This window comes from Euprymna scolopes, chromosome 12, assembly GCF_053919585.1.
Source record: "Euprymna scolopes isolate OS-2025 chromosome 12, ASM5391958v1, whole genome shotgun sequence".
Taxonomy (NCBI): Eukaryota; Metazoa; Mollusca; class Cephalopoda; order Sepiida; family Sepiolidae; genus Euprymna; species Euprymna scolopes.
The window spans coordinates 2,307,501-2,329,871 of NC_136493.1; the positions used below are offsets into that span (position 1 = coordinate 2,307,501).

At 33.4% G+C, this 22,371-nt stretch overlaps 1 protein-coding gene and 1 non-coding gene across 4 annotated transcripts in view; one reads left to right on the forward strand and one right to left on the reverse strand.

Moving 5' to 3' along the window:
- The window catches only part of LOC145291149 (adenylate cyclase type 5-like), a 489,601-nt gene that overhangs the window by 305,129 nt on the left and 162,101 nt on the right, over positions 1–22,371 (reverse strand). The gene's annotated exons all lie outside the window — the stretch shown is intronic.
- On the forward strand, positions 2,459–2,531 carry Trnar-acg (transfer RNA arginine (anticodon ACG)). Its single transcript has one exon. It is a non-coding gene; the product is annotated as a tRNA-Arg (tRNA).

A 22,371-nucleotide genomic window follows, 5' to 3' on the forward strand; every position in this document is an offset into this window, starting at 1 on the left:
TTTGGTTTTGATACCCCCAAATTCGCAGCTATCTTTTTACAACCCTTCCTTTTCATAACCTATCATACTTTCATAAATCAGAGTCCATTTTCTGTAGACTGTTTTTGAACCCAGTCACCGACGGGTACTTTTGCTAGTATATATATATATATATATATATATATATATATATATATATATATATAGAGAGAGAGAGAGAGAGAGAGAGAGGCAGACAGAGACAGAGAGAGAATAAATGACAAAATGTTATATTCCAAAATTCATGATGTTGACCATCTTATAATTAATTCCTTTAAGACCGTTGACTTATACAATTCATGACAGTATCTCTTTCATGGCACAAAATCGATCACTTAATTATTATATCAATCATTGAATCTATTATGCCCTTAACTCATCAGAAAAAAATAGCAACAATCAATCCATCAAAAGGAATTGAAATGTGATTTGACATGATTAAAATCCGAAAATTGGAAGAGAAGCTGCATATACCTTTAATATGATTCCATTACGCCATATTGAATTTTTATCAAACAAAGTCATTAAACCCAACTATTCGTACTAACAATTTTAATTAATTTATGAATCTTTTTCCAAGATGTTCTATTTAATGATTAATAAATTTATTTATTCTAATTTGTGTATACATACTTATGAAAATAATATCAACAAATTATAAACTATTATACATGTTTGTATAATAGTTTATAATTTGTTGATATTATTATATATATATATACTAGCAAAAATATTCGTGCTTTGCAGGGGTCATTGCTGTACGTTCGGGTATCCGCTTTGCAGTAAGTGGATGTTGTAAGAGCCACACTAAACAGGTTTGATCATGATCGGTTCAGTGGTGTGAGCTGTAGGAGAATATATGTACATAGGTTATGACCTTGATCTTTGATCTTCACCTTGAAAAATAGTGTGCACCATCCCTCGGTGGAAGATCATCATCATGCCAGGTTTGGTTATGGTCGGTTCAGTGTTATAGGCTGTAGGAGAGTTGTACATGCAGACATGGACACACACACAAACACACACACAAACACACACACGAACGCTACTACTTTATATATATACTAGCATGGGTGCTCAGCATTGCCCGGGTGTTTGGAGGTGTGTGTTGAGCAAAAAAAAAAAAGTAGGAAGGCAGCAGGCTCGAACCCGTACTGCGAAGGAGGAAAAGAACATAAAAAAAACGTGACGTCTTTTCTGTTACGGCCACCGCCAAATCGGAAGTGACGTGGGTTTAAATTAAGGCTAGACAATCGAAAAGAGGGGATGACTTTCGAAAATAGCGGCGAAAAAATCGACCCCCCTGTAGAAAAGTGTCCAGTTGAGAGTGAAGAAATTAATGTTTTTAGCCAATTTTTCAGTATTTATCGTCTGAAGGGTTGAGCTTCAAAACGATACTGATCTTGTGAAAATTCGTCGCCTCTGTCGAAAGTTTTAGGAAGACATGCAAACATACATACATAGATTCATATATTTGTAGCTCAAATTTTCGACCCAAACCGATTAAAAAGCTTGCCCCATCTCTGAATACACTTTATGTAAAATTTCAAATGTTTAGACCAGAAATTGTCTGAGTAATTTGATAGAGACCGCAAAGGTCAAATTTTTTTAAACTTTGACCCCTATTATGACCCCTTAACATTCATTGTTTTGGGCTCAAATAAACTTTAAACCAAAAATTGTCGGAGTTAGATCCATGTCCAAGGAACTAAATTTCAAGTGTTTAGACCCAAAATTGTCGGAGGAGTTTGGTAGAGTTCTGAAAGGTGAAATCGTTGAACTTTGACCTCTTAACAGACAAATTTCTGGCCAAAAACCGATTGCAAATATTTATATATATATACATACACACATATATATATAATCTAAGATAACTATAATTTATTCAAATACTGTAATATATTTTTCAATTTTTTGTGTGTATGTTACTTAATGTGTGGTAATTAAATCTATGCTTGTATTTTGTTTTCAGATCTGTTATATGAATTTGGTTTTTAATCTTGAAGGGAGAATACATGAAGTCATTAGTTCCTTCCCCAAGAATCTCTGTTAAAATCAGTTGATGCGGTTCATGGTCGACTTGAAAAGCTGATGGCGAATGGTGGTGCCATATTGAATCTATACTATTAAAAAAAATTTTTTAATGTTTATTTACTTATTTATGTGTGTGTGTATATATATATATATATATATATATATATATATATCAATGAAACTTACGAACGGATTCACCGAATTGAAACATTTTTTTTCCACCTGAAGGTGTGAGTCTCCAGATTGTCCTATCATGTTCATAACGAAAAACGTTGAGTCACACAAAAAGTCCGAAATAAGGTTTTTGGGCCGTTTCGTGCAATTGTTTAAAAAGTTACCTGCCCATGTCAACGGAATTTAGCACTGTCTGTATACAGTCATAGTAACATCTTTCGGCATATAGACAGGACTTGTGGTGCAATGGAAAACACGTCTGACCACGGATCAGAAGATTCCAGGTTCAAATCCTGGCAAGTTCGTAATAACTTTAACCATCATTTTATCCAACGTTTACTCATTATCCTTACCCTTAATTAGGGCATTTTTGTTTTTTCAATGATTTTGTTTTATGCATTGCACGAGCCTTTTCTAGTCTCACACAAAAACATGCATTCACATCTCAAGCCATATTTCTTGTCATACACATACGCGCACACAAACATACGTGCACACGTACACACACGTAGATATATTCACGTTCGCGTACATACACTCACATTCACGTGCATACACAAACACGCTAACGTACACACATGTATGCACACATACGTGCACATGTATGCAAACATGGGCAACGTCACTTCCCCTTTGAAGGAAATCCACACATGCGCAAAAGGCCACCAGAAACAACTATAAAAGCAAGAGCAATAAGCTGCTTCCTCCTTTTTCAACTTAGCTCTCGAGTTGAGCGGTTGACGGACCATTCGCCCCTTTCAGAGCGCGCGCGCCCGCGCATTTCACGCCACCTGCTACTGTGTGGGGCAAGAGTTAACAGACAGTACGTACACTTTATACGCTTTCTCTCTCCATGAACTGGATTGACTTTCTCACTCTTTTTTCCCTTTTGCTTTGGTCCATCAACCAGACAAGTTCGCGTTCACAGCTAGTGGCCTGCAGACATTTCCATATGGACAAGTACCAACATGTGCGCGCAGCTTTACTGATGTCAACCCTCTATCTTTTTCTTTGTCTACACACTGGACTGTCATTCCCATTTCCACTACATTGCTCACTCCTTTTTCCACGCGCGGACATGAACACAAGTTACACCTAAAACATTCATTTTTCAACAGAAAATAAACGATATGTTTATTTTATCCAGCTATTGAGTTTTGTTTCTGTCTTTCCATTCGTTTCATTATTTTGTATTTATATCCTGACCCACAACAGCATATGGGAATTTCCCATACTCTGAGTTCACAGGGTAAGCGTTGATGGTAAAACGATGTTGAGTGTACTTGATGTTGAGTGTACTTGATTTTGTGTTTGACTAGGCGTTGTGTGTGCTAATGCGGCGCATCTGGTAGTTTTAAATAAAAGTTCATGTAATATATTTCCTTCTCATATTCTGTATGTACCATGCACTGGATAAGGTAGGAGAGGGGAGGGCAGTGGTTTTTTACAGGGTATGACACGATGGTCTTTTCATGAAAATCAGATCCTATGGTATTACTGGACGAATACTTAACATAATAAAATCCTTCTTAAATAAGAGAAGAATCCAGGTTCTCTTCAATGGTTATACGCCAAAACAATATGATATAAATGCGAGTGAATCTCAGAGATCGATCCTTGGACCTTTATTATTCCTGATATTCATAAATGACCTCCCTGATAAAATAGTCTCTGAGATGGGTATATTTGCTGACGATACCATGCTATATAACAGGCATGAGAGAAAAACAAATGAAGACATATCTAAAGTAATGGCGGAAACCCAAGAGCAAGACCTTCATCTGTAGTGGAATGGGGTTAAAAATGGATAGTAACATACAATGCTGCCAAGACTCATCTCATTTTCTATAATAATTGCAATAAAACATTCTCAATCACCAATAGATACATTACCTGAAAGTACTTCATTCAAACTTCTCAGCTTAACGTTCACAGGGAACATGAGTTGGAACAGATACATCAAGAGCATTGCCAAGGCTGCTGCAAAGAAGGTAGGGTAGGCTGTATTTATTTGTTTCCCCACTGAACAAATTAGGCACAAGGCCGTTTTTTAATGTGGAGAGAGGGGGGGGGACCAGCTCCCAAGAGGTGGGAAATGGGAGCTGGATAGTGAGAGCCTGCTGTTATATAGGGTTGCCCCTACATAGGCCAGAAGATTGCCACAAGGGCAATGGTCTTTGATTGCAGCATCTGTCGGAAAAGATACTACACTTTGATCTTGGCCCAAAGGCTACAAAGGTTCCCCCGCGAGGGGCGGGGCTAAAAGGTGGGGTGGTTTCTCTCTACCATGCTAGAAAATTACTTACGCCTGAAAGTATCCTGTACCTCTACAAGGCTACCATTCGCCCATGTAATGAGTATTGTTGTCACATTTGTGCTGGTGCAACTGTTACTAGTCTCTCACACCTGACAGGGTTCAATACAGAGTCGCCAACCTGATAGGTTCTGAACTGTCATCTAAACTTATTATATATTAGTGACCTGACAAAAAGCCTGCCAATTTTCATGTAGTTTCGCCCCATAGAACCAAAGATATGAGCAGTTTAGTATTAAATTTGGCTACCAGTATATATATATATCCATATATATATATTTCCCCAAAACCTCTGGCCTAGATGGAGGAGATTAAAACTTGCTGCTATGGTTTCAAATGTTCTGAAATAACAGCAAGGGGAGACTTGATTCCAAATATTTCTCATATGTTATGCCTCCCCTCTTTTGGAAATAGGGTACGATATTGAATATTTCCAATATCAAATAATTCTTATACACTGTGAAATTTACTTTATGTATGAAAACCAAAGAGAGGAGATATAACATATGAGAAATATTTGGAATCAAGTCTCCCCTTGCTGTTATTTTAGATCATATGAAACCATAGCAGAAAGTTTTAGTCTCCTCTCCATCAAGGCTAGACGTTTTGGGGAAATATCATATATTTTGTAATTCATGTGCAAAATTAGGAAAACAAATGACTATGATTGAAACATCTTATGACTGTAAAAAAAAGTGCCAAAAATAGGCTCTGAATGATCCCCTTAATGTGCGACCTTAAGGGCAAATGTCACATAGCCCACTACACAATTCAGGTCATTGCTTTTCCAACGAGCCTTCATTTGTTAAATTCTGATCAATTCTGATAGTCGCTTAGATTTGGAACTTATAAAATTACCAAAAAGGTGGTTAGTAAATACCAATACATATATATATATATATATATATATATATATATATATATATATATATATATATATATATATATATATATACTGTGTGTCCACATAAAAAAAGAGCAATATTGTTTCACATAGAAAAAAGCAGACATTATTCCACATAGAAAAAGGTACATAGCATTCCACATAGAAAAAGAGCAATATTGTTTCACATAGAAAAAAGCACACATTATTCCACATCGAAAAGGTTCAAACTTTTTTTTATTATTCATTATTTTCTTTTACATAGAAAATGATTTTGTTATTCTTGCATGCAAAACTTTTTCTTTGGTAAAAAAAACATGGAAATTAATTGAGTACTCGTCGGAAAATAATCTGTGTTTTAATCCTGTTTTACTGCAATTGTCAGATTAAGCAACATCAACAGCGGATTAATGGAAGCTAATTAAGCAATCAGATTTTCATAGTTAGATTTTTTTATTTTTTTTATTTTTTTTATTACATTTTCACCCCAAACAAGGCAAATTGCCACTTTGGTGTAGGGGGCTACTATCAGGGGAAACAACTACTGGGGTACTATGTAGGGATTCGAAATAACCAATAAATTCTTTCCATCTCTCATAAACTCTTGCCCAGTCTTATAATGCTTAATCTGTAGGGAAAACATAGGGACCAAATCATCATCATCATCATCATCATCATCATCATCATCATCATCATCATCATCATCATCATCATCATCATCACCATCATCATCATCATCATCATCAATTATTTACTATTATATAGAAGTCACTTTATGTGTGTGTATATGTATGTGTGCATGTAACTGTATGTGTGAGTTCCTCGTAGGTTCCGAAACAGCTGAGCCTATCTTTTTCAAATTTTACAAAAATGTAATTCATATGTCCGGCAGTGTTCTTAAAGATGTTTTGTACAGAACTTTATCCGATAAGTATTGAAAATTGAACAATAGTATTTCTCTCTTATAGAATAATTTTTACAGGAGAATTTTTTACGTTACACCGGCCAAAGGAAATAATAAAATCTCAGCAAATCATTTTCGAAAATTGAAAAAATCTGATCATAAAAGTAGTCTTTCTTTATTCACCTGTAAAAATTCTTCTTTTTTATCTATAGATCATTTTTTTACCCCCCCCCCTACCCCCGGAGTTTCCACACACACCTTCAAACACCCAGGCAACGCCGGGTACCCCTCGCTAGTATGTATCAAAAAATACGTAAAAGTTTTGATCTCGGTGTTTCGGTTTGAGTGCTTCGCTTCTCATTCATGCTAGATTAAAAATATGGTCAACCAAATATCTTACTTCTTGTTTTTCGGAAAATTAAATTTTCTTAGAAAAAACGGCTTGATCAATTTTTGTGACTTTTCAAATATGACGTCTTTGTTTTGTGACGAGTACGTACATTATTGTTGTGCTTGAATAAATGACGAGAAAGACACAGGGACAATTAAATATGTATTTACAAAATATATGAAAAGTGGGAATATCTTTCCTAATTGCAGAACTAGTTGTGAACGGCTATCGACTTCGCGTTACTGTCTCCGACTCTCTCGTAAACCGCTTCTCGTTCCCAGAAGTGACTGGTAATAGGGGTACGTCCCTAACACAGACCTAAAAAATTTAATTTATGCAGGGGCGACGACAGTAAGTATGAAATTTCAAGTAGAAAAAAGACAGAGGAAGAAAAAGGACCAACAAAATCTGGATGGGAAGTGAGGCTGGAAACCCAGATCAACAAACATAAAAAAAAAGTCATAAGGATAAAAAAGATGAAAATGACTAGAAGAGGATGGAAAAGTAGAAATGTGACCAGCAGGGAAAGGCTCAACAAGAAACAGGAAGAATTGAAGAAAAACTAGCAGCAAAAGAACAGAGATTAAGATAATACAAATCTGAAAAGTGCAACCTTTGAAAACAATGAAAGTCAATTTTATCAGAATGAGAACGGAGGAAAAACACGAACAGAACAACCGAATCCAACAGAAACAAAATGCTACTGGAGCCAGATATGGGAAGAACGACACGATCATAATAGAGATGCTGGATGGTTGAAAGACATGAAGGAAGAATCACAGCAAATCGAAGAAGTAAACCAGCAAGGACACACTCAAGAAAGCCCCCCCCCAAAAAAAATGGCAAACTGGGGAGCACAGGACACGATGGAATGCATGTGTAATGGTTTAAAATATTCAAAACACTACATGAAAGATTAATTCAAAACACTACATGAAAGATTAATTCAAAACCTGGAAAAATGTATTTATGAAGCAGACGTGCCAGAAATGATGAAGAAAGGTAGAACTAGACTTGTGCAAAAAAAAGACACAGAAAAAGGACACACCACCAGTAATTACCGGCCAATAACATGTTTACCTACAATATGGAAAATACTTATAGCACAACTGAGGGAATAAATTTATCATTCCCTTCATAATCGCTTACTACTCCCAGAGGAACAGAAAGGATGTCAGAAAAGAAAAAGAGAACCACATGACCTATTATACATAGACCAAAGGATTCTGAAAGAGGTCAAATGTAGAAAAAAGAACCTAGCCCTGGCATAGACTATAAGGAAGCATATGATAAAATCCGGCAAGCATGGATAATAGAATGCCTGAGAATGTACAAAAACCAGGTAATATAACCAATCTGATAGAAAATGCAACGAGAATGTGGCGACTTCATCTGACAGCTGATGGACCATACATAACTGAAATCAAAATACAAAGAGGGATCTTCCAAGATGATTCCCTATCACAATTACTGTTCATTATAGCCATGATGCCCCTGAACAACATACTAAGAAAATGCCAAGCTGGATACAAGTTCACTGATACAGATGAAAGAATGAACCACTTAATGTATATGGATGATCTGAAACTGTTTGCAAAAACACAGACAGAATTAGAGACACCGATAAACATGACTCGAATCTTTAGCACTATGGAACCTCGACCAGAAGACTAGGAAACTTATGACGATGCACAATGTACTACACCTAAAAGGATTATACTGACCGACTATATGTGAAAAAGAAAGACATAGAAAGAGAACTGGTTTGTATAGAAGACTGTAAAAAAAAAAAATAGAATTAGAAATATGCATAATGCAGAACACTGAAAGAATAATTGCTGTAGCAAGAGGTACGAGCGAAACCAACAAAATAGAAAAAGAAACAAGGAATAAAAATGGGAAGAGAAACAGCTACATAGACGATTCATAAGGATTACAAAAGATGAGACTAACGAAAACACTTGGAAATGACTACAAAAAGGAAATCTAAACAGGGAACTGAATCACTAATAACAGCTGCACAAAATAACGTGATTAGAACCAATCACATCAAAGCAATAATCGACAAGACACAAGAAAATAGCAAATGCAGACTCTACGGACAAAGAGATAAAACAATAAACCACATAATAAGTGAATGCAGCAAACTAGCGCAAAAAGAATATGAAAATAGACACGATCAAGTGGGAAAGGCAGTTATGCAGACGATTGCATGATGAACATCCAGACAAATGATACAAACACAAACTGGTACTGGAAAAGGACATGGATATAAAAACGAATAAACCAATCCAAGCAAGAAGACCAGATATAATAATAGTTAACAAGAAGGCAAAGTTCTGCATGATTGTAGATTTTGCCATTCCAGCAGAGCACAGAATGAAGATGAAGGACACGGAGAAGCGGAGCAAATACATGGAACTGACCAGAGAGCTTACAGTTAACAGTTTGCTTTTTTTTTCCTTGGCTGAATATCAACTTTTCTGCATTTCAGCGAATGCAACACAACCTAAAAACAAAACAAAATCTTCTTTTATGAACTTTAACTGGATTTTTTCACATTTTGAAAATTTAAGCCATTGGATTTATAATTCTGGATATTTTATTTCTTAAAAGAAGTTCTTTCTCACCTTTCGGATTACCAATGAAGGAGTCATTACCTACGCTAAAATGTTATTCCCGGTTTGTCTGTTTTTTTTTCCAATTGTTTCATGTATATAAATTTTTTTACTATTTTTCTTAAAATTTATGACCAAATATCATAAATTGTTGTTTCATCTAACGCATCAACCAGCAAATTTCTAGCTTTGCTACAATTATTTGGCCTTTTGACCAAGATCAAAGTGTAGTATCTGTTCTTCAGATGCGGCACTTCCATTTCTCGTCCAATTTTTATTTTTGTACCTTTTTTACACATTAAAAAACGATCCTGGTGTCTAACTGTCCCGTGGGGAGGCATTGTAAATAGGTACAATTATAATTTGCTAATTTCTAACTGTCCTCTCATGAGGAGAATAGTAAGAGTAGCATTCTTCGAAACTCTGTGGAATAAGGACTTTGAAAATTGTTTTTGGAGTATTCTGTCGAATAATAAATTTAATTGTAAATTTTAATTTACAGTTTTAAATTCTTTTTTATTTTCATATATATATATATATATATATATATATATATATATATATATATATATATATATATCTTCTATAATATAAAGCTGAACGTCTGTGTGTGTGTCTGGTCACGAATAGGCTCCTATATGGTTGACTATAAGAGAAAACTGATCACATATAATGATAGACGTATCGAGGAACAGAATGGGTATGTTTGATCTCGCATAATGATGATTGTGGGGTCTGCATACGCGCCTGGTCCACGAAGTATGGAACTAAAAAATTTAAAAATTAAAAACAAAAACGTTTACAAGTGTTTTTGATATAAATGTACATAAGAATACTTTGATAAGTATGTTTTAACTTAAATAGGGATGGTATAATAAAATTGTGGGGTCTGCGTTCGCGTCTGGCCTCCATAGAATGGAAATAGGCACAAACTTTAATAAACACTTTTCATATCTATCTGCGTAAGTATACTTTGATAATTATGTTTCAGTTTGAAGAAATATGGTATAATAAAATTATGGGGTGTTCGTTCGCGCTTGACCTCCATAGAATGGAAATATGTCACAAAGTTTAATAAGTTTTTTTAATATAGATCCACAGAATGTTGTGATAAGTGTTTCAGTGAGAACAAGTATGGTATAATAAATTATGGGGTCTATCTATTTCATTTTTACTTTCATCATATTTTGCTTTGGTTTTGATACCTCCAAATTCGAAGCTATCTCTTTACAACCCTTCCTTTTCATAACCTATTATACTTTCATAAAGAGTTCATTTTCTGTAGGCTGTTTTTGAACCCAGTCAACGACGGGTACTTTTGCTAGTATATATATATATATATATATATATATATATATATATATATATATATATATATATATATATATATATACTTTCGAATTAAATCTTTTATAATGTGTGTTTATGGAGGTGTATGTTTATATATTTCAATATAGAAGATTTTATGAGTCTATAGATATTCTAGGTGAGTGACTTTTTATGAATTCTCTTTAACTCAATTCTCTTAACTATTTCTGAGCTGAAAGGATGACCAAATACAATTGGCTTTATCTTTGTTGTTCTGATGACACGTATGATGCTGATCTTGAATGAGGTTTACAAGTGTTTCTTGATCTGAAAATAAACGCCTTCAAAGAAACGATGCTCCCAACCTGTTCGCATGGTTCACATAATTCATTACAGTTCTTCAGAAAACAAAACACTACACGATGCTTATTTTAAAGTATCGCAGAGAGAGGGGGCGGTCTCCAACGTTTTCGAATAGGGGACCATATTGCTGCCTTTTTAGAGCTATGCAGGCCAAAATAAAAAAAAATATCTGAACGTGTTTTAATCCCTTTTGCTCATTAGCTTTGCTTTTTTAGTAAAATTGGTTCTCCAAAACCTAATTTAAAAAATAAAAAATTTCTTTTCGGAAAAAAAGAAGAAAAACCATTACACAATTTTTACACATTTCCATTTTTTTAAATATTTCCTGAATATTTTTATGTCTTTTCGTCGAGCCGGATTAAAGACTTTGGTTGGCCCTATCTGGCCCACGGGCCGTAGTTTGGAAACCCCTATCATAGAGGGAGGATACCTATTTTAAATGATCTTCACCAAAATCAGAGAGAGAGAGAGAGAGAGAGAAAGAGAGAGAGAGAGAGAGAGAGAGAGAGAGAGAGTCGAAGTTATTTCTGACCTTCCTTCTCTAACATCCCCCACCAAATTTCGGTCAGATGAGGGGCAGACAACTCACCCTCTCCCCTGAAGTGCAGCATCCAACAATCAGTTGATGCAACATGAAATAGAATGAACAATGTTCTGTAAGATTAACTGCCGTCTTCTCCAAGCAGAAACATTTTTCATTCTTCCGTTCTGTAGTCTTTTTCGCAATATTAAGAAGTAAGAATATCTAAATGCGTTGCTATGGTTACTCATTCAAACTTGAATTCTTATGGATGCTTTTGTATTCTTATTGATTTCCAAACCAGTGATGTTGATTGCAAATTTCAATTTCATTTGAGAGGAGACGGCGGAAGAGGGGACAGGCGGAGATGTAGGGGAAGGTGGAAAAAGCCGCGGATTATATTTCTGATTTAAAAACACAAATCGTATTTATTCGTTTGGCTGAATAAACCAAAAATATCTTTGATAAAAAAAGAAACTATCTGTAGTCACAATAACACTCGTCTGGCTTCCACCACTACACACAAAAATGTTTCCTTTCTTTCTTTGTGTATCTCTACTCTATCGTTATTTTCATGGTAGGTGCTCGGCTGAGCTTCAATCTAACCCCTCCCCATAAGAAATTCGCAAAAGCACTTGTCTAACCACGACAACTATCAACAATTTCTGTCACTTTCTGTCTGTGCCTAAAATAAACAAAACTTCTACAAGCAAAGTTTCTTTCTTAGAGCTGCATATCTGTGGAGCACAATACAGTGGGGCTGCTTCCTAGCTGACTATAGCATGGTTGTTTTCAAGTTTAATGTAAATAAATTCTTGTTGAGACGTTCTCTTATATAATTAAGCTCTACTTAACATCCGCCATTACTGATCATCAAAGTGTTGTTTAACCGTCCATTTGACATTATCCCTTATTCTAGAGCTGCCTTCAGGTTTTAATAAATAGTCACTTCTAAGTAAAAAACAAAAACAAACAAAAAAACTAAACCCAAAACGAATTTCCATGAACGTAGTTTCTTGCCAGTTTTTTCTTCTCTCATTATCATTGTGTGTCCCATGGTTCCGATGACCGTTGGAGCACCAAAGATGACCTGACAGTCAGTTTTTATGCCTTCCTGATCATGTTAGTCAGTTCCCAGCTTTATCGATTCTGAAATGTTGCCCTTCCACTTATGTCTTTGTCTGTACTTCCTTCGTCCTTCCTGTACAGCAATGCTCTGCTAGTTAGTAATGACTAGGGCTAGGACAACAGCATATTCTTTTCATTGTTTTAACTCTCGAGTGTGTATCCGTTTATATCTTATATGCTTTTATATAGAGTGATGTGGTTCTCGTTTGATTCACTGTGTCTAACTGTGTCGAATATATACTCGAGAGTCAAAACAATGAAAAGAATATGCTGTTGTCATAGTAATGACAAGAATTTCCTGAACTTAAACCCATCCACTTGTAATTCTTGCGATCACATTAGCACCTGCTCAACAGAGATGGAAAACTCTGTCTGGGTATGCAACATGATGATGTGTGGAAATATAAACCTGGCCAGTAAGAGTTGAGGACATGCGTTGCATGAAGAGAAATAATGAAATAACGTATCATATGGGTCTTAAAGATGTTTAGATCTGATGACTTCAGAGGAAGATGAAATCTGAATAATATAAAAAAATTATTTTTTTGTTTTTTTACTTTTTGGAATCCTTTGTACCTCCATTCTTTTTTGTGGCTTACTATTTTCATCATGTAAACGTGTATAGCATTACATCCATTCTGTAAATGTGACCAGACCATCAAAGTCTCCTGTTCTGCACACATTTCTCTGTATTTGTGTATTCATTCTTTTTGTGGACAGTCATCTTCATCTTTATAGTTTCTCTTTTTGTTCACATTTCGGCCAACTCATCCTCTGGCTTTTTTCAGGTGATTAAAAGGCCCATGGCATAGTGAATAGAGACATTGAGTTTCTATGGTTCCAAGTGATCATTGTCTAAAGATAGCGGGTTCAATGCTACTCAAGCAGGCCAGAGGATTAATTGGTCAAAACGTAGTGAGACAACAACTATGGAAGGGCAGGATACGTTACAAGACTCAGGATTCCTATTCCGTCACAATTAATCGTCTAATCCTGAAGATTGAATACAGAGTTCCATTCGAAATTCTGTGCTGATTTCCAAATTTGACAGAGACATTCCTGAGTTTGACAATATACACTCAAAGAAGGTCAATGGTTACATCTGCTAAAACATTGTGCAAATAAAACTCAGGGTGAGAACAGAAGTCTGAACAACACAAATAATGTAAATTTTTATTTTTTAAATTATTTCTTATATTAGTGCTCTATCTCTAATTTAGAGCACTCCTTTTTTCTATTATTCTTATGAAGATTATAGATATATACATATACCTTTTTATTTCGTTCTACTTCAGTCAAAGTTCTCAGAAATAAAAGAGTCCCTTTGATAGAGGCAAACACGTGAACTATATGTTCCATCAAAGTTCTCCTCTACATCTCAAACACCGAGTTAGTAAAGAAGTTGAAAACATAATTTCCCCCAATTGACCATTTAAATAAATTATAGCATAACTTTCTTGTGGTCTCTTGGCCTCATTGGATTTCGGGATAAAAATTTATCTAGTCTGGTGGAGTATTCAGCTTCATACTATTACTTGAAGCAACCACTTGTAGAAGATGCACCACTTCTCATAAAAGCCAGTTTGGGTTAGTCATACTGAGAAGATTTATTTAGTCTGACAATATTATGTGATTTTGAATATTTAGTCAGCGTTTACTTGTTAGGAGAAGTATCCTCATGTCAGATTGTCTTGACACACTCCTGAACAGAGAGACGTTTGACAGTAAAGGATAGTGTCTAGTAGGCATTCAAGTTCTCTCCTATGCATGTGTGTGTGTGTGTGTGTGTGTGTGTGTGTGTGTGTGTGTGTGTGTGTGTGTGTGTGTGTAAGCGCACGCGAAAACAAACGTCTTTTCATTAAAGTTTCAAGTTAATGAATAAAGAAAAGGCTGTGACCGATGACCTTTATATAAAAAACAATCTTTTTGTCTGCTAAACAATTATATTTATCATTGAGTACTCATTATAAAGGATAAAAATGACTACCGAAACAATAGTAGAAACTCGCCATAAAGTAAGCGAACAACAGAAGATGTTGTATTTGAGAGAAACAGCTGATGTTACATGGTTGTATATACTGATGTTTATTAGCTGTTTTCTTTTCGGATAAAGTTAATATCAAGAGAGAGATAAAGCACCTTCCTAGGGATTTCCTCGTCTAAGTTTTTTAGGATGGTGTTTTTGGGGGGTATTTCATAACATATATTTTAAAACTTTATGTAGTCATGTTAGGGGGTATTTTGTCTTATAGATAATATTGGGTCATCAGGAGAGAATACACACCGTTTCGAGGCCTTCCTCTCTACGGCTTGTTTGCGTATTGCCCCCCTCCCCACCTCACTGATGTGAGGCCCAATTATCTGCTCAATACAATTAAAAGTAATGTAGTAATATTTTGGGGGGTTTTACCCTGTGGATATTAACTTTGCCTATATTACAATATATATATATATATATATATATATATATATATATATATATATATATATATATATATATGAACAAATGATTAATAAAATATGTTAAAAGACATCTTGAAAAAGAGTTAAAAACATATTTAATTTTAAAAAAGGAAGCACAAGATAAGTGGATAGTCCTTAATCCGTGGAGTTTCGAAGAAATACTCTCCTTCTCATCAGAGGGCAGGAATTAGCAAAATGCAGGATCGGATTTTGCATATAAAAGTATTTAATGAAACTACAAGTAAGTCAAAGATCTTACTTGGTTAAAAAAAGGGTGAGGTAAGGGGAACAGGAGGCAAAAGAAAAATAATAAAAAGATTTCACATGAATGGATCGTCCGGTGAAGGGTAAAAATCCAAAAATGGTAAAATCCAAAACGGTCGAATTAAAAATTTTATATATATATATATATATATAATGATGAAAAAGAAATGAACCATATTCGGATGTTATAAAATAAATAACTCGATTAAAATGCCGATTAAAAAAAAAAAAGGAAAAATCATGAATTGTAATGAAACCTGAAGCGCTTTTCGTCAGACAAACTTTTCAAGGATATATGTGTGAATGTATTTTTGTTTTTTCTTTCTTTTTCTTGTAGAAATACTTATACGAAAGGGATAACGACGAAAAGAAAAAAGAAACCTAAATAAAATGAGCCCCCCCCCCCCAAATAGTTCCAACTGCAACCGAAGGTTTCTCTGCTTTCACAAAGTAGAGGGAATGGGCTAAAACTAATGGCAAGACCCTCGGGGACAGTTAGGTGGAACTTAGTGCGCCTTCTGTGCAAAACAGAAAAACACTCCAGAGAGAATGTAGAACCACAGTCCTTTTTATCTACTAAGTGCTGTCCAATAGCCGATTCTACTAATTGGGTACCCCTGGAAATAAGCTGATGATCCTGGATGAAACGAGGAACATGCTGGGCGATTCTCACCTAATTTTATTTGGAGGGACACATTCTATTAATTTTTTTTTTCTTTCGTTATCCCTTGTGCAAGAAAAAGAAAAAAAAAACATTCAGGCATATATCCTTGAAAAAAAAGTTTGTCTGACGAAAAGCGCTTCGGGTTCCATTACAATTCGTGATTTTTTTTATCGACTTTTTAATCAACTTATTTTAAATATATATATACATACATACATACATACATGCATATATATATATATATATATATATATATATATATATATGTACATATATATACATATATATGCATATATATACACACACACATATATATATACATATGTATGTACACATATATACACATGTATATATACACATCTATATATATGCATATTTATATACATATATATATGCATATATATACACATATATATATACATATATATATGCATATATATACATATACATACACATATAAATACACACACACGCTCACACTATATATATATGTGTGTGTGTATATATATATATATATATATATATATATATATATATATATATATAATATTTTCACAAAATCAAGACAACCAAATATAAAATGAGAACATTATATGGCATATGTCCTTATGTGTTACAATTGTTCATAACTACTTGGACAAATTCAAACATAATATCATTTAAAAATATTTCAAAATAGCTACTCTTCAGACGGCGAGATACATTTGTTATACATATATGAATACATTCATAATGACTATAGTTAGAGATTAAGCAGTTGGACTTACCTCTATACAATTTTTATATTTTATTTTTGTTTTTTATTCTTTGATTGCCTTCGAATTGATTAATAAACCCACTTTAGTATTTCTATTTTTCAACAATTCCTTATTTTCATATTCAATTAATCTAATAATGTTTTTATTTTTATTTTATAAATATTTATTCCCAGTTTATTTATTTTATTGATTTATTTTCCAAATACTAATCTACACCTTCAAATTTTATTTCTATTTATATGTTTTACCATTCTTTTCTCAATCCTTCATAGTCTCGTATAAATATTATATACATGTTACGATCTGCTAATTGATTATTTTTTCATACGTTATTTCTTAAGAATGAATTATAATCAAAAGGTTTATTTAAATAATATTAATTAAAATTTATTTTAATCCCATGCAGTTTACGTCAATAATTTTAATTTTAAATTTAACTTATTAAGTCTTATCATTATCCATTAATATTTTTTTTTATCTTTACTCTTCATTATCCTTCCTTTGCCAAACGTAGATTACATGAAATCAGCTTCTTTCTTAAAACTGCACGCCTGTGGAACTCTCTTCCGTTTGCCTGTTTCCCACCTGACTACAACTTAGATGTCTTCAAGTCCAACGTAAACAAATTCCTGATAAACCGCCCCCTTAAGTAAAACACTTTATCAAATCTCCATTACTAACAATTCCCGCGATATTATCCCATTGATTACTGTACACGCAATAACCCTTATCCCCGAGTGGCTTCTGGGCCTTGATAAGTGGTGACTACTTGTAAAGAAAAAAAAACTTAACCATATATTCAAACACGGTAGTGATTGAATTATATCCTTAAACATATTTTTGTGTTTAAATCCATGCATATCTTTACACTTATATAAAAGGAACTTTGTGTGTGTGTGTATGTGTGTGCGTGTGTGTGTATATATGTGTGTGTGTGGTGTGTGTATATATGTGTGTGAGTGTGTGTGTGTATATATGTGTGTGCGTGTGTGTGTGTGTGTGTGTGAGTTCGTTTCCTATGCACTCAAAAGCAGTTGGGCCGATTTTTATGAAATTTCATATGAAGGTACTTTGTGTGTCTGGCAGCATTCTTAGATAGGTTTTGTATCGGAATGTCTTTGATGAGTATCTATGATCAATAATCAAAATAATCCGATGAAAGAAGAACAGGCGATTTTAACCAAAGTTAACACTTTACACAGCCTAACATCACAAATGCATTTGAGAAGTGTTATTACCACATAAGCCAAGAGGCCCAACATATCAAATCGACAATAGGTCCTTGGATATAGCAAATGCTATGTAAAGGAGATAACTCTATTTTCTCAATAATTATCTATTTATCATTTATGAAAATTACATGCATTCTTTCTTTAATAGTTTGACTTTAGTATTTATTAATCTCTTTTGCTTCATTTTAAGTTTATACTTCCAACCTTATCTTCTTTATATCAACCTAGGTTCAATTTCTCTTTTAGTTTGATTCAGCTTTATATTTTAATTTAATCTATTTTAATCCATGATAATCTGTTCATCTCCCTATCTTAGAATTACTTGCAGTTCGATTTTTAAAGATTTTCCTCGTGTTAGTTTATTAGCAATAACGATTATTAACGATTATTAACGATTATTAAATTTCTATTTCCCTTATTTAGGTTATAATTAGTTTAGTTTCTATATGTTAATTTGATCATCTATTAATGTATTTATTGTTCCATTCTAAAGTCTTTGTATTAAATTACCAAACATTTCATTCTCAACCTATACCTTCAATTTTATATTTCTATGAAGACAGCTTTGTATAACATCTAACTTATTATTTAAAATTCACTTAGAATAAACATAGATCATATCTTTTTGATTTACTAGGTTTATATTTTCTAGCTTTATCTTAATTAATTTTAATTCAAATTCTATATTATTCTTACGTAGTTTCTTAACCCAATCACCTAATGCAGTCGTGCTTCTCTTCTTATTTTTAATAATTATTTTGTCTATATAATTTGATGATCTATTTATTATTGATTATTTATTTATTTATTGTACCATTTACAATCTTAGTATTAAATTTAATATTCTCTTACCAAACTAACATTTAAAAAAAATTTTTTATTATAAAATGTTATTTTAATCAGGTTTTAAGCACAATAATAGGAATTTATTTTATGAAGACAGCTTTGTACAACAACTAAGTTCTTATTCATAATTTCCTCTTTGGAATTCACTTTGTGGTATGATTCAAGTAAACATAGTTTACATCTTTTTCATTTACTCAATTTGTATTTTCTAGCTTTATCTACAATTGCCCATATTAATTCAAATTCTATTTTATTCTTACATAGATCCCTAGTTGTGTTCCTTTTCTTATTTTTAATAATTATTTCTTTCTATTCTTATTTCTATCATTATCCTACACTCGAATTGGTTGTATATATATATATATATATATATATATATATATATATATATATATATATATATATATATATATATATATATATATATATATATATGTGTGTGTGTGTATTTGAAAATCTTTCGAGGGGTACAGAATTTAATGATGGCTACATATAGACCAATATATATAATGATTAATGTTCTTGTGGGGAGGTAAGGAAACAAAAAATATCAAAAGATGGTTTATAACAAAATTGTTTTTGTGAAACGGTGGAGAACTTATGCAACAACCTGATATATATATATATATATATATATATATATATATATATATATATATATATATATGGGTGCCCGGCGTTGCCCGGGTATTTGGAGATGTATGTTGAGCAAAACAAAAAAAAAGGGTCAATGTTTTTAAATTGTTTATTTTTATTTTTTAAATAATCATTATGTATATTGGTCTATATGTAGCCATCAATATATATATATATATATATATATATATATATATATATATATATATATATACTGCTGATCAAAAATTTAAGACCACTTAAAAAAATCTTTCTTTTAAGGATAGATTTTTAAACTCTTCTGACTTAAGGTTACAAATACTACAATCTAAAAGGTTATGGAAACAGAAAGCTACATTCCAAAGATTTATTTTTAAATTTATATTTTTATTAAATTAGGCTTTTTACACATGATCAAAATTATAAGACCAGAGACAAAAATTCTATTAAATTGTACAAAAAGTGTATGAAAACATTCAACAATCAAACTTAATAATGAGTTCTATCTCCATTGCTTTTGATGACTTCAAAAATTCTTTGGGGCATGCTAGAAATAAAGGTTTCCATTAAGGTGCGAGGAATGCTGCTCCAATTTCTGAAGATGGCTTCACGAAGTTCATTTTTGTTGAATATTGTTTGCCATTCTGATAAACCTCTCTCGTCATCAATCCCCAAACATTTTCAATTGGGTTCAAGTCTGGTGAGCATGCAGGATGTCCCAGGAGATGGACTCAGTTTTCTTGTAGAAAGCTCAAGGTCCGTTTTGCAGTGTAGATTGCAGCATTATCCTGTTGGAATAAATATCCATCCCAACACAAACGATGACCCTCCATCATCAAGGATGCTTTTTGTAGTATTCTAACATAACCAGCTACTGTCTGACGACCCTACACCACCTGGAGCTCCATCATCCCTCTGTAAGAAAAGGCACCCCATACCATTACGGACCCTCCACCACTATGACGTGTGGAAATAATTTCAAGGGGCATGTTTTTGTCATGCCAATATCACTGGAACCCATCAGGACCATCTAAATTGAATTTTTTCTCGTCAGAAAACAGGACTTTCTTCCACTTCTCAACGTCCCAGGTTTGGTATTCATGACCAAATCTTAAGCGGTCTACTTTGTGACGTGGAAGCAATCAAGGAATTTGTTTACGCTTTACGCAAGTTCCAAGTTTTTGTGTGAATCACATTGACTGCAGGTGGTGTGAAATTGTAGCAAAATACCACTTCATTTTTTCACCCAATTCTCTACTTGTTTGATGGCCATCTTCCTTCAAAAGAACCCTGTGTTGGTCTTCGTTTGTATTGATTGGTCTTCTGGAGCGTCATTGAGGTCGAAATTACTGTGTTTGAATCCAGTTAACCAATCTCAAACAGTTCTCTCAGCTATAGCGTTTTCTCCATATACGGCACAAATATTCTGGATCACTTCACTCGTTTTTTGACCTCGATTAAAGGCAAAAAGAAGGAGGTGTCGAAAATGTGATTTTTTTTTTTATCTACTTGACAATCCATTTGACGGTTCTGAAAAACGAGGAAAATTATGGGCAAAAAAAAAAAAAAAATCGATGAGAACAGAAAAATGTGAAACAGAGTACGTGCTTTTTAATGCTATATAACATTTTGTCAAATATCAAAAAGAAGGGTTTCCTTTTTTCCTTTCTTGGCCTTCGGGCCAAAATAAAAGTGTAGTATCTGTTCTGATGTTGTACTTAATTTTTTAGTCGCGGTTAGTGGAGGAGAAATCCTTTATGACTGATACATTTTTTTTATTTTTGTTACTTTCTCCCCACATTAAAAACCGACTTTGTGTCCAACTCTGTTCTTGTGGGGAGGTAAAGAAACAAAAAATATCAAAAGATGGTTTATAACAAAATTGTTTTTGTGAAACGGTGGAGGACTTATGCTAAAACCTGATATATATATATATATATATATATATATATATATATATATATATATATATATATATACTAGCATGGGTGCCCGGCGTTGCCCGGGTATTTGGAGATGTATGTTGAGCAAAACAAACAAAAAAAAGGGTCAATGTTTTTAACTTTGCTCCCTATTATGACCCCTTAACAATTATTGTTTTGGGCTCAAATCGAGTTATTAAGTTAGATCCATGTCCAAGGAACCTATATCTAAAATTTCCAGTCTTTAGACCTCAAATTGTCGGAGAAGTTTGGTAGATTTCTCAAAGGTCAAATCGTTGAACTTTGACCCCTTAATCGACAAATTTCTGGCCGAAAAGGGATCACATCGATTTTCCCAAATCTCAGTACCATGTGTATCAAATTTCGAGTCTGTAGACTTAAAATTGACAGAGTTATTGCGTATGGAAATGTACACACACACACACACACACACACACAGACACTTTCATTTATATAATTTAACTGCAGTTAATTTTAATATTTTTTAACAGAATTTTTCGATTTATAATTTTTTTTTTAGTTGTGTTTTATGTTTAAGAACAAAGAAACTCGCTTTCCAATCTCACTGTTGATTTATATAAGGCAATAATTTTGCCAGTGGGTCAGTGCGACTTTTTCACTGAGGTCAAATTAGCTAAGACAGTAAAACATAATAAAGTTAAGAAATGGAGGAAGATAAAAAAAAAAAAACGAACGAAAGAAGGGAAAAAATAAAAGAGAAGGAGGAAAAAAAATTAATGCAATTTATTAAAACAAGGTCAAAGTCAGGAATAATAAAAAAAAATGTCCATCATTTTTTATTAGCTGTTTACGCGTCTAAACTGCATGTTATCATTGGTGCAAAGAGGGTTAAAGCTACCTTTCTATTTCTGATTTGACGTAAGTAAAAAGTTCTAATAAAGGGAGATAACATGATTAACCTTTCTTTTAC